Source organism: Lynx rufus, unplaced genomic scaffold (genome assembly GCF_022079265.1).
Source record: "Lynx rufus isolate CCGP_SWC_20201006 ecotype Redwood Valley unplaced genomic scaffold, mLynRuf1.p SCAF_5, whole genome shotgun sequence".
Classification (NCBI taxonomy): Eukaryota; Metazoa; Chordata; class Mammalia; order Carnivora; family Felidae; genus Lynx; species Lynx rufus.
This window is the reverse complement of record NW_025814867.1, coordinates 73,724,637-73,735,844: the sequence shown is the minus strand read 5'-3', so window position 1 is coordinate 73,735,844 and position 11,208 is coordinate 73,724,637. Positions and strand designations below refer to the sequence as shown.

The 11,208-nt window shown below is 45.1% G+C and overlaps 1 pseudogene; it reads left to right on the top strand.

Moving 5' to 3' along the window:
* Positions 1–9,062: 9,062 nt before the first annotated feature.
* On the top strand, positions 9,063–10,126 carry LOC124526455 (glyceraldehyde-3-phosphate dehydrogenase-like; annotated as a pseudogene).
* The last annotated feature ends 1,082 nt before the right edge of the window (positions 10,127–11,208 follow it).

Sequence of the window (11,208 nt, the reverse complement as noted above, 5' to 3'; positions counted from 1 at the left end):
GTTTCGAAGGGGCAAATGCACCCCAATGTTTATAGCAGTGCTATCAACAATAGCCAAAGTATGGAAAGAGCCCAAATGTCCATTGATGGATGAATGGATAAAGAAGATGTGGTATATATATGCAATGGAGTATTAGTCAGCAACCAAAAAGAATGAAATCTTGCTATTTGCAACTACATGGATGGAACTAGAGGGTATTATGCTAAGCGAAATTAGTCAGAGAAAGACAAATATCATATGATTTCACTCATATGAGGACTTTAGGACACAGAACAGACAAACACAAGAGAAGGGAAGCAAAAATAATATAAAAACAGGGAGGGGACAAAAACATAAGAGACTCTTAAATATGGAGAATAAACAGAGGGTTGCTGGAGGGGTTGTGGGAGGGGGGGGTTGGGCTAAATGGGCAACGGGCATTAAGGAATCTATTCCTGAAATCACTGTTGCACCACTTGCTAACTAACCTGGATGTAAATTAAACAATAAATAAATTTCAGTTCATTAGGCACACTTTGTGAAAGGGGTTCACAGGAGCTCAATTAAAAATGTCAGATGATACCAGCTTGTTCAGGGATCTCTCCATAACACTTTGAGGAGTTCCTTTAAATCAGGACATTATAAAAATACTAGAGGATTTTTACGATGGGCAAATTCACACTGTAGAACAAAGTATACCCAATTTTGAAATAAACTTAAATATAACTATGTGTATAATTATATCTGCAATTCATATTTTTATTATAATTCAGCCTTTACTGATACAAAGATGGCAAAGATGAAATGAGATGACAAACTGTATAATCAGTAGGTGAAAGTAGAACAAAAATGTAAATCAAGGTGGAGCAGCATCCCCAGCCACATGTTCACACTTCCGATTTTAGAGAATTGTAACGTTGCCATTTTGAGCGAGGCCCCCTTAACAATCCCACAGTCCGGCCAATCACCTGAAGCATGTCATCACTTTAGATGCACGTGAAGATTACAGTCACTTGTTTCCTGGTTACCCAGGTCACTTTTTAAAAGCATTTTACTTTTTTGTATAAATACCACATATAAAGATAAATTGATATAAATGGCACCATACACATGCGTCTTCAGTCCCTTTCTTCTCTTACATTATGGCCCGTGCCAGCCCTTGTCTCCCGCCCACTTTGCTCAACAAAATAACTTAGGTTAGCAACTCCATCTATCCTTCGATAAATGAGACCACCTTACACAAAATCCAAAGATGCCCTGGTCTCTACGGCTTCAGCCTAATCTTTCTCCACCTTCTACATCAAGAACTAAGTTGTATGATGTTCGACATGCTACTAGAAAGATAAACCAATATACCGTAGAACTATTTTCAAAAGCGAAGTTGAGATAAATGGACTTATCAGTCTTTGGTTAAGCTTGGTGCTTTACATGTAGCACGTTGTCAGTAAAATCTTGATTCTGGAACTATTTCTAGTTTTTACTTGTTTCCCCCCCCCCCCCGCCCCCCTTCTTGGAACCACTCTGTCTACAAGGATGAATTTTCAGAGGTTTCTGGGTAAAAACTTTAGCCAAGACATATGTATGTTCTGGGGGGGTGGGCACATAACACCCTGAAGGTCAAAGGAAAGAGTGGAGTCAGGGTGCGATCGGCCACCGTGAATGGATGTTTGAGTTACCAAGAAAAATGGGCCAGAGGTTCCACCCAACACCTGCAAACCAACTGCCACGTATTAATGTCTCAGTTGACATCAAAGATCTTACTTAGTGCCTTATTTGGCTTAGTGTCATAAGAAAAGTCCCAGCAAAGTAATGAGCCCCTCAAGTCTCCCGCTTCATATCTTTTTTAAAAAATCATTTCTTGTTTTTTTTTAACATTTATTCATTTTTTTTTAATTTTTTTTTTCAACGTTTATTTATTTTTGGGACAGAGAGAGACAGAGCATGAACGGGGGAGGGGCAGAGAGAGAGGGAGACACAGAATCGGAAACAGGCTCCAGGCTCCGAGCCATCAGCCCAGAGCCTGACGCGGGGCTCGAACTCACGGACCGCGAGATCGTGACCTGGCTGAAGTCGGACGCTTAACCGACTGCGCCACCCAGGCGCCCCTACATTTATTCATTTTTAAAAGAAATAAAGATGGAGTGTGCAGACAGAGAGGGGACACAGAAGCCGAAGCAGGCTCTGTCAGCACAGAGTCCGATGCAGGGCTCAAACCCACGAACCGTGAAATCATGACCTGAGCCAAAGTTGGTCCCTTAACTGACTAAGCCACCCAGGTGCCCCTCCCACTTCACACCTTAAAGCTTCTTCTTAGGGTCTCCTTTCCCCTCTGAGGTTGCCAGGGCTCAGAAGGTCTCTCCTCATTCCCCATTAAAACTGCTTCAAAGAAAAAACCAGAGGGACACATTCACACTAATATCATATCATAAATGAATAATAAGAGAACTTCAACATACATACCAGTATTGTTTGCAATTTTATAAAAACCAAAGCGTTATTTTTAAAAAGAAAAATCCAATAGGGTAGTTTTCAAGGATAATAGAAACACAGGAAGAAGTCCTGCAGAGCCTTTCTAGCACTCCTGAGTGCATACATAAGCCTCCATAGAAGGTGGCCCTGAGAAACCATTACGAAGAGCACAGGGCTAGAGTCAAGAAAAGCTGCGGGCGTGATTCCAGCTCAGCCATGCACCAGACATTGGAACTTAACAAGTCACTTCACTGTCTAGGCCCCAGTTTCCCCATTTGTAAAGTGAAGGTCTTGAACTAGATCACTTCGAAGTCACTTCCAGCTCCAACATGCTGGGATTCTAGGATTATAATGGCCCTTTTGAGTGGACCACATTATCTGGATTTAAAAGAGATAGCATGCTTGCCATGATACCATAAAGGACTTCTTGGCAAATCCAGAATGGAAAGCTTCTTTTCTGCACAGAACCCACCCCTCCACCCCCTCCCACCCTTAAGGTGGAGAGCCTGACTCAAGGAAAATTTGAACTCCAGTTCAACACAAGTGTTGATCAATGACGTGCTATCTCATAAGACTGTTCCACTTGTTCTCAGTTTTCTGTCTATAAAAACAAAGTTTACACTAATGACAGGGTGATCTTTTTTTTTATAATTTTTTTTAACGTTTATTTATTTTTGAGACAGAGAGAGACAGAGCATGAACGGGGGAGGGGCAGAGAGAGAGGGAGACACAGAATCGGAAGCAGGCTCCAGGCTCTGAGCCATCAGCCCAGAGCCCGACACGGGGCTCGAACTCACGGACCGCGAGATCGTGACCTGAGCTGAAGTCTGACGCTTAACCGACTGAGCCACCCAGGCGCCCCGACAGGGTGATCTTTTTAAATATGAAAAGCTGACCATGCCACCCCCTGCTCAATCATCTGGTAGTTTCTCATCACCTACTGTAGCAAACACTGTCAGTTGCCAACTCAGCAGCCGTTTGTCCTGTTCCCCCTACTTTTTCTCAGAGGCCCAAATTTGTTCCAGTATTCTCTACCTGGCCATGTACTTCAGAAGAAGTGGGTCTGTCCCCTCCAGGGGGCGAGTCCAGGTTTGTCTGAGCCAGTCATGGTGGTTGCATTCCCCTTGCCAGTGAATGGTTTAGGGTTGGGCATGTAATGCAGTTTTGGCCACTGAGGCATGAGGATTAGTCTGCCAGGGGAGCATCTAAAGAAAGATTTTCCTCCCTGATTAGAAAGACACAGATCAAGTCAGAAAGCAAACAAACAAACCTCTCTTCCTCTTTGGTCATCTTACGATCCAAAGAAGAAGCAGTCTGAGGATAAAGGATCATACCAAGAATGGCAGAGCAAAAAAGTGGAAAGAGCCTAGGTCCTTAATGACAGAGTTGAGCCACTGAATTCAGCCATCTAGGAACCTCCTGCCTTTGAGCACATTATATATGCTAATCAATTTTCTTCAGTTATGTTTAAGTCAGTAGTGTTGGAGGTTTCCATTCGTGCAGATGAACACATGCTAATACATCTACAGTGCAAAACTAGCATGTAGTTTTTGGTACACAAAGCCCTTCACGATCTAATTGCCTCATCTCAGTCACCATCCATGAGGCTCTAGTCACCCTAGCCTTTGCCTAGCATGCCCACCTCCAAATTGTGCACCCTCATAAACACCATTACTCATCTTTCAAGTTCCAACAAAAGTATCTCCTCCTTTTTAAAATTTTGCTTAACTTCCTCGGGCAGGCTCTGCTGTACCGATTTCCAACAGTGTTTCGTACATGCCTCCATTACATTGTTACCATTTGCATGCCAGTCGACCACACTAGACTGTGAACTTCTTGAGGGCAGGGGCCTCCAGGGCCTGTTTCTCTTATATTACCAGTCCCTGAGCATATTTCTGACTCATGGGCATGCTGAATGAATGTAACACCTGACTTTACCTATCATTTTAGGAATAGAGCTCACCCTTAAGTTGGAAAGTTTAATTCCTGTCTATCTCAGCGTGGGCCTTGCCCCGACTCAAATGCACAGAGGTCTGAATAATTGAAATGTCTGAGACAACATAACCACCAGTTCCTGAGACCTTCACAGACTATGAGTGGTGGCTCTGGAGTTAGTTATGTTTGACAGTCTGACAATCAATCATGTTCTCTTCATTAAAAGAAATGAACAATGGAGGGAAATGTACCCACTCCATTTGGGGAGTAGACGAATCCTATCCTATAACTCAGCTTCGAGATGAAGAAGTGCTAAGGCGTAGCGAGCTACCTCGGTGATCCATCCAGCGTGAGGACATCAGGGCAGGCTAATATTTTAGAGTGACCAAAATTCGTATGAAGGAAATGTGGAACAGGGAGACTTCAGACCACAAATCCAAAACCTAAATCGGTTCCGCTTAAGCTTTCCTCTATGTTGAGAAACTGCCTCACGGAGATCGGACACCATCTTCCACACCAGCCTGCGCTCTGCTGTTCTCTGTCCCCTCCACACACACCACACATATACGAACATTGGGCGCTACCTACCAATCCGTCTTTCTGTAAATAGCAGCAGCTCCACTGAGTAACCATTTAAAAGTTCACATCTGCCCGGGGGTAAAACAAATGACACACCCTGCAATGCACAAGATAAGCCAGAGAACTGGAACACACAATTTCAGCAATTCCCTATTCAGGCCCAAAGCATTCTTTTGGGAATGCAGATCACCTTTAGCGGGACAGGGGGCGAACAATTACACTAGGGGTGCGATGACTCATTTAAACAGCATAATTCAAAAGGCCATATTTCATTTTTTCTCATTGCCACGTAGTATTCCATTGTGTATATAAACCACAATTTCTTTATCCATTCATCAGTTGATGGACATTTAGGCTCTTGTGATGGGTATTGAGGAGGGCACCTTTTGGGATGAGCACTGGGTGTTGTATGGAAACCAATTTGTCAATAAACTTCATATAAAAAAATAAATAAATAAAATAAAATACTAGTCAAAAAACTAAAAAAAAATAAAATAAAATAAACAGCATAATTCAAATATCTTATTCATGTTGCAATATAATCGAACTCCTGAGGGGTTGCTACACTCCTTGAAGGAAAGGAAAAAAAAAGTGATAAAGGAGAAAATGCAGAGCAATGACATGGCGGGGTAGGCAGGTACTGGAGGCTGAAGGGAGTCAGGGTGAGCGGGATGCTGGCCGCCCACTAGCCTTCACGGAGCAAATAGGGAAATTCCCCTCTACTGTTCCCGGAGTTGTGGGGCCCCACTGACCGCTTACACTGTCTATGGGAAAAATACGAATGCTAGTCCAGAGTCATTCGATCATCAAAACGTGCTGAGTACCTACTATGCGCTAGCATCGGGGGTGCAAAGAGAAGACAAAATTCCTCCCCCGGAAATAGCTCTCCCAATAGTAGGGAAGATAGACAAAACAGCGTGATCAGCACTAGAACAGAGAGGGAGAAAAGACACCTGCCGGGAGACAGTGAATTCTAGCTGAGAGTGCTGACGCAGGCCTCACAGGACGCGTGCTTAAAATGCCTTGAAAGAGGAGTAAGAAGGGTCTCTCTTGGGCCTACACAAGACTCACAAACAAGGTAATGTGTCAAACGACAAGTTGCTGGGAGTAGTCTGGAGTGTGTGTGTCAGACACACACAGCAGAGCAGGGTGAGGGGCCGCGTTTACATCTAGGCCCAGGCCCAACCTGCCTTATTTCCCCCCTCTGGCTGCTCCTGACTCACTGTCACATCCCTAAACACCACTCCCAGGCCTTTCTGGGCCTTCCCTCCTGAACACGTGCCCTGCCCTCCGCCTCCAGTTTCCCTCACCCTGTTCCCTTCTCTGCCTGGACATTTCATCTCTGTGTGAAGCCTCCCCACATCCTTGGGCAGAGCAAGGTGCTTGTCCCTCTGTCCCTCTGCCCACCTCCTTTTGCCTATTTGGTAGGATGGACTATGTTTCTACTTTAAAAAGGCATAGACACAGTCCCTGCCTTCAGGGAGTTTGGGAACCAAAAGCCCTGAAACACAGAGCAAGACACAAGCCACAAGTGCAGCCCCCAGTGTGCAGATGATCACCACAAGCTGAGCTGGCTTATTATGACAAAGGTGCAGGGACCGAGGCCCACATCCTTAAGAGAGCTCCACTCTGCCATGGCCCTCAATCAACCCTTTTGATTCCAGTATCTCTCACTGCGTTGTCTCAATCCATGACCTCAATTTTGTTTCATCCCTTTACTCCTCCATTTCGGAGATTGCTCTGTTCTTCTTGGGCCCCACAACCAGCTGTCCAGAAACAGCATGATAACAAGAAAGAGCACAAGCTGTGACTTCACCCAGAGCTAGACTTGCCTCCCAGCTGCAGCAACCCAATGACTTGCTGTGAATTGAAGGAGATGACAGCATTTAACTGCTCCAAGACATGGTAAGCACTCAACAATCCACAACTCCCGTGGCTGTTGACTAGCCTTGGGGTCATCCATCATTGCATCCACCTCCAAGCTTCATATCTACTGTCTTTTGAGTTCCAACAATTTTCTCCCTTCCCTCTCCTCTCCAACCTGTCCCTTATCCTTCAGCAACAGTGACAGATCCTATATAACTGTAGGACCTCACAAGCTTCATAGAGGAGGTGACTTGGATGATGGGTCTAAAAGACAAGTAGCCTTGGGATCTGTGGATCTGACAAGAAGAGGGCATACCAGAAAGTGGGAAATGGTGAATAAAGACAGAGACAGGAAAGTATGTATCTAGAGTTCTTGTAGGGGAACGTAGGGTCTCTGGTGTGGCTGGATGGTGGGGTCAATGCCAGAGATATTAGAGGTCAAGATAGACAGAGGCTGGGACCATCATCTACAGTTTCGGGGAAACCACAAGCATGGATTTGTGGGGGTAGGGGAGGGGGGAGCAGGCTGTAGGGTGACTGTATATGAGATGCATTGGGAAGAAAGAGACCCAAGATACAGGTTGCTCCTCAGGGGTGACCCTCGTGTCATACAAAACACACAAAATTGGAAGCCCTGAGCTCCAAGATCTGCAACCAATGAAGTGAGCCATCTTGGGACTTCAGTTGGCTCATCGGCAAAATGAAAAGCTGGACTTTCCTGTGGAGTTACCCAAGTTCAAATACCAGCCTGGCTACTTATCAGAACAAAAAGATCTTGGGTAAAGTCTTGAATATTTTGATGTCTTCATTTCCCTCATCTGTAAAATGATGGTAAGGGCCCTACTTTCCTTATAGTGCTGCTGCAAAGACAAAGCATAGATAACCATATTGGCATGAGATAGGAATTTAAAAAGGAAAAAAAATCTGACTGTTAAAAGTCTTTCCAGCTTAAAAAGAAAAAAAAAAAAAAAGATTCACAGTCCCTCCTATGACAGTCCTATCCTATTCAGAAAAAATCCTGGAACATAATCTGGGCTAGTCTGGGCTACAACATGAAAATTTCCTTCTGATCCATTAAAAAAAAAAATTGCATCCTTAATGATCCTTTCCAGATTGTCTTCAGAAAATGAAAATGTATCATTAGGAAGTTAGAAAAGCAATTGTAAAAGTCTTGGAAATAATAAAACTCAGTTAAGCCTTTGATTTCTAATTCAGACTTGGCCTGCATTTAGAAGAGGAAGGGCTATCAAACAGGTATGCAAGCACACCACTTGTGTCTTCCCGTGACTCATGGAGACTCTGGAAAGCAAACAGACCACAAAACTATAACCAAGTGCTTGCTCAAGTCCACCAAACCTTATATGTCCCCAAATTTGTCTGTGACAGGTCAGTTTTGACCCTTCCAGAATCTGAGGACCAAAAAGATGATCTATTTCAAGACTCTGACCAAGAAGGTCCTGTTTCAGTTCTTTAAAAAAAAAAAAAAAATCTCAAGAGTAAAAAAAAAAAAAAAAAAATTACCAAGTGTTACTAGTCCTATTCCACCCTTCACATACCTTGCCCTTGCTTACCCACCATTAGGAAAACATTTATCACACTAGTGGGTTTCTAGATGTCTGTCTCCCCAGAGACTGAACATAAGGATATGTCTACTTCATGTTTCACTCCCAGTGCCTCCTGTATGACCGTCACCATACCCACTATATTTTCAACCCCTGTGATCCAGGGCAGCCTGAAACCACAGTGCATATTCTTGCAATTACACCTACCGCATCCCAAAGGACTGAAGGAAAAAATACCCGGAATACATGAGCGAATGAGCATTCACATCCCATGCCATTCTTTCCACCCCAAATACCCTTTCCTTTCATTTTTGAGACTTCTCAAGTCTCCTCTGGAAGGCATTTCTTTATTGATCCCCACTCACTTCTGACTGTGTCTCGCCACTGTGCCTCTCTCAGCAGTTAGCACTCAATGTGTGTTACAGGAATTCTCACCTCTTTCACTCTGAAGCAGTGTGCTACATTGAGTAGGCTCTCTCTGAGCTTTGCCCTTTTGGCTCTCCTTCTACTTCATCTACTCAAAAAGTCCCCACTTCTTAAGCCTCCTTCTTCCTGCCCTCCTTTCCCACAGATGAAACATCTTTGAGGTGGACAGAGCAGGGCACAGGTCAGAGATTCTCACCTGACTATTCATCACAATCAGACGGGGCTTAAAAAATAACAGACGGGGCTCTCTGTGCCTCCCCATTCAATAGACAGCAGCATCTTCTTGTGCAGTGCCAGCTGCATCCTCAAGACATGATGGTGGAGGTCAGAGTGAACGGATTTGACCTTATTGGGTACCTTGTTACCAGGGCTGCTTTTAAACCTGGCAAAGTAAATATTGTCATCACAAATGACTTCTTCATTGACCTCAACTACATGGTCTGTGTGTTCCAGTATGATTTCACCCATGACAAATTCAATGGCACAGTCAAGGCTGAGAATGTGGAACCCGTCATCAACAGAAAGCCCATCTCCGTCTTCTAAGAGAAAGTTCCAAACAACATCATGGGGTGATGCTGGTGCCGCATATGTTGTGGAGTCTGCTGGTGTCTTCACTACCATGGAGGAAGCTGGAGCTCACTTGAAGGGTAGAGCTAAGAGGGTCATCATCTCTGCCCATCCTGCTGATGCCCTCATGCTTGTGATGGGTGTGAGCCATGAGAAGTATGACAACTCTCTCAAGATTGTCAGCAATGCCTCCTGTACCACCAACTGCTTGGACCCTCAGGCCAAGGTCATCCATGGCAACTCTGGCACCGTGGAGGGACTCATGACCACAGTCCATGCCATCAGTGCCACCCAGAAGACTGTCAATGGCCCCTCTGGGAAGCTGTGGTGTGATGACTGAGGAGGGGCCCAGAACGGCATCCCTGCTTCTACTGGCACCGCCATGGCTGTGGGCAAGATCATCCTTGAGCTGAATGGGAAGCTCACTGACATGGCTTTCCATGCCTCCACCCTCAACATGTCAGTGGTGGATCGGACCTGCCACCTGAAGAAAGATGCCAAATGCAATGACATCAAGAGATGGTGGAGCAGGCATCGGAGGGCTCCCTCAAGGGCATCCTGGGCCACACTGGCCAGGTTGTCTCTTGCAACTTCAACAGTGACACCCACTCTTCCACCTTTGATGCCGGGGCTGCATTGCCCTCAATGGCCACTTTGTCAAGTTCATTTCCTGGTATAATAATGAATTTGGCTAAGGCAACTGGGTGGTAGATTTTGTGGTCCAGATGGCCTCCAAAGAGTAAGAGCCCCCTGGATCACCAGTCCCAGCAAGAGTAAGAGGAAAAGAGAAGCCCTCAGCTGCTGGGGAGTCCTTGCCCCAACCCATCCCCCCACACACTGAGAATATCCTGACCTCTATATAGTTTCCATCCCAGACCCCTTGATAAAGGGGAGGGGCTTGGGGAGACCTGCCTTGTCATGTGCCATTAATAAATACCCAGCCAAAAAGAAAGAGAGAGAGAGAGAGAGGAAAATAACAGATGGGCATGTGAGATCATTGCTTTCTAGAAGGAAACAGATCACAAGTCACTGTTGGAAGTGTTTGTCTGTGGAAGGAAGGACTGAAAGCTGGATGGAAGGGGCAGACACTTTCTTTTCTGTACTGTGAATTTTTACTTTGGGCATGCATGTCATTTAATTTTCTTAAAAATGGAAAAAACAGATCCTCAAGGTCTGTTCCCAGATACAATTATTTAGTATATCCAGGAAAGGGCCTTGGCATCGGTATTTTATTTAAAATTTGGGTGATTTTGATGCAAAGGCAGAATTGGGGCCCAAGGGAGAGAAAGAGGGTGTATATGTGTTGTGTAGGTGTGAATGCACATGTGATTCTGTGTGGCAGGGAGGGGGTTGGGGGCAGGATTCCACAACTGAAAAATTCCTTCAATATTCCTTGCCTAGAAGTTTCCTCAGCCTTCTCCCCAGAAGCCAGATGAGACAGTGGGCTCAATTGCTTCCCCCTAAGGAAAGGCCAGAATGAAGCTTGCTCCCTATTGGAGGATGAGTAGTGAATGGTGACAAGTGTGGACCCAGGAGCCAGGCAACCCATGTTTAAGTCCTGGCCCTAACTGTGCATCCAGGAACTTCTCTCTGCCTTCGTGTCCTCATTTAGTGTTGTGTGAACATGACGCATGTTGCTATATCCAGAGTACTTAGAGCCAGGCCTGGCATGGGAAAAGCACAGTGCAATCACTATTAGCACAAACAGGTGACAGGTGAGCCCCTTGTTATCATGAAAGTTGAAGCAGGTCACCCCCTTCGTCATCTGTGCCCCTGTGGTGCCATATTGCTGGCCCTGTGGAATCACACCATAATGCCATTGTTT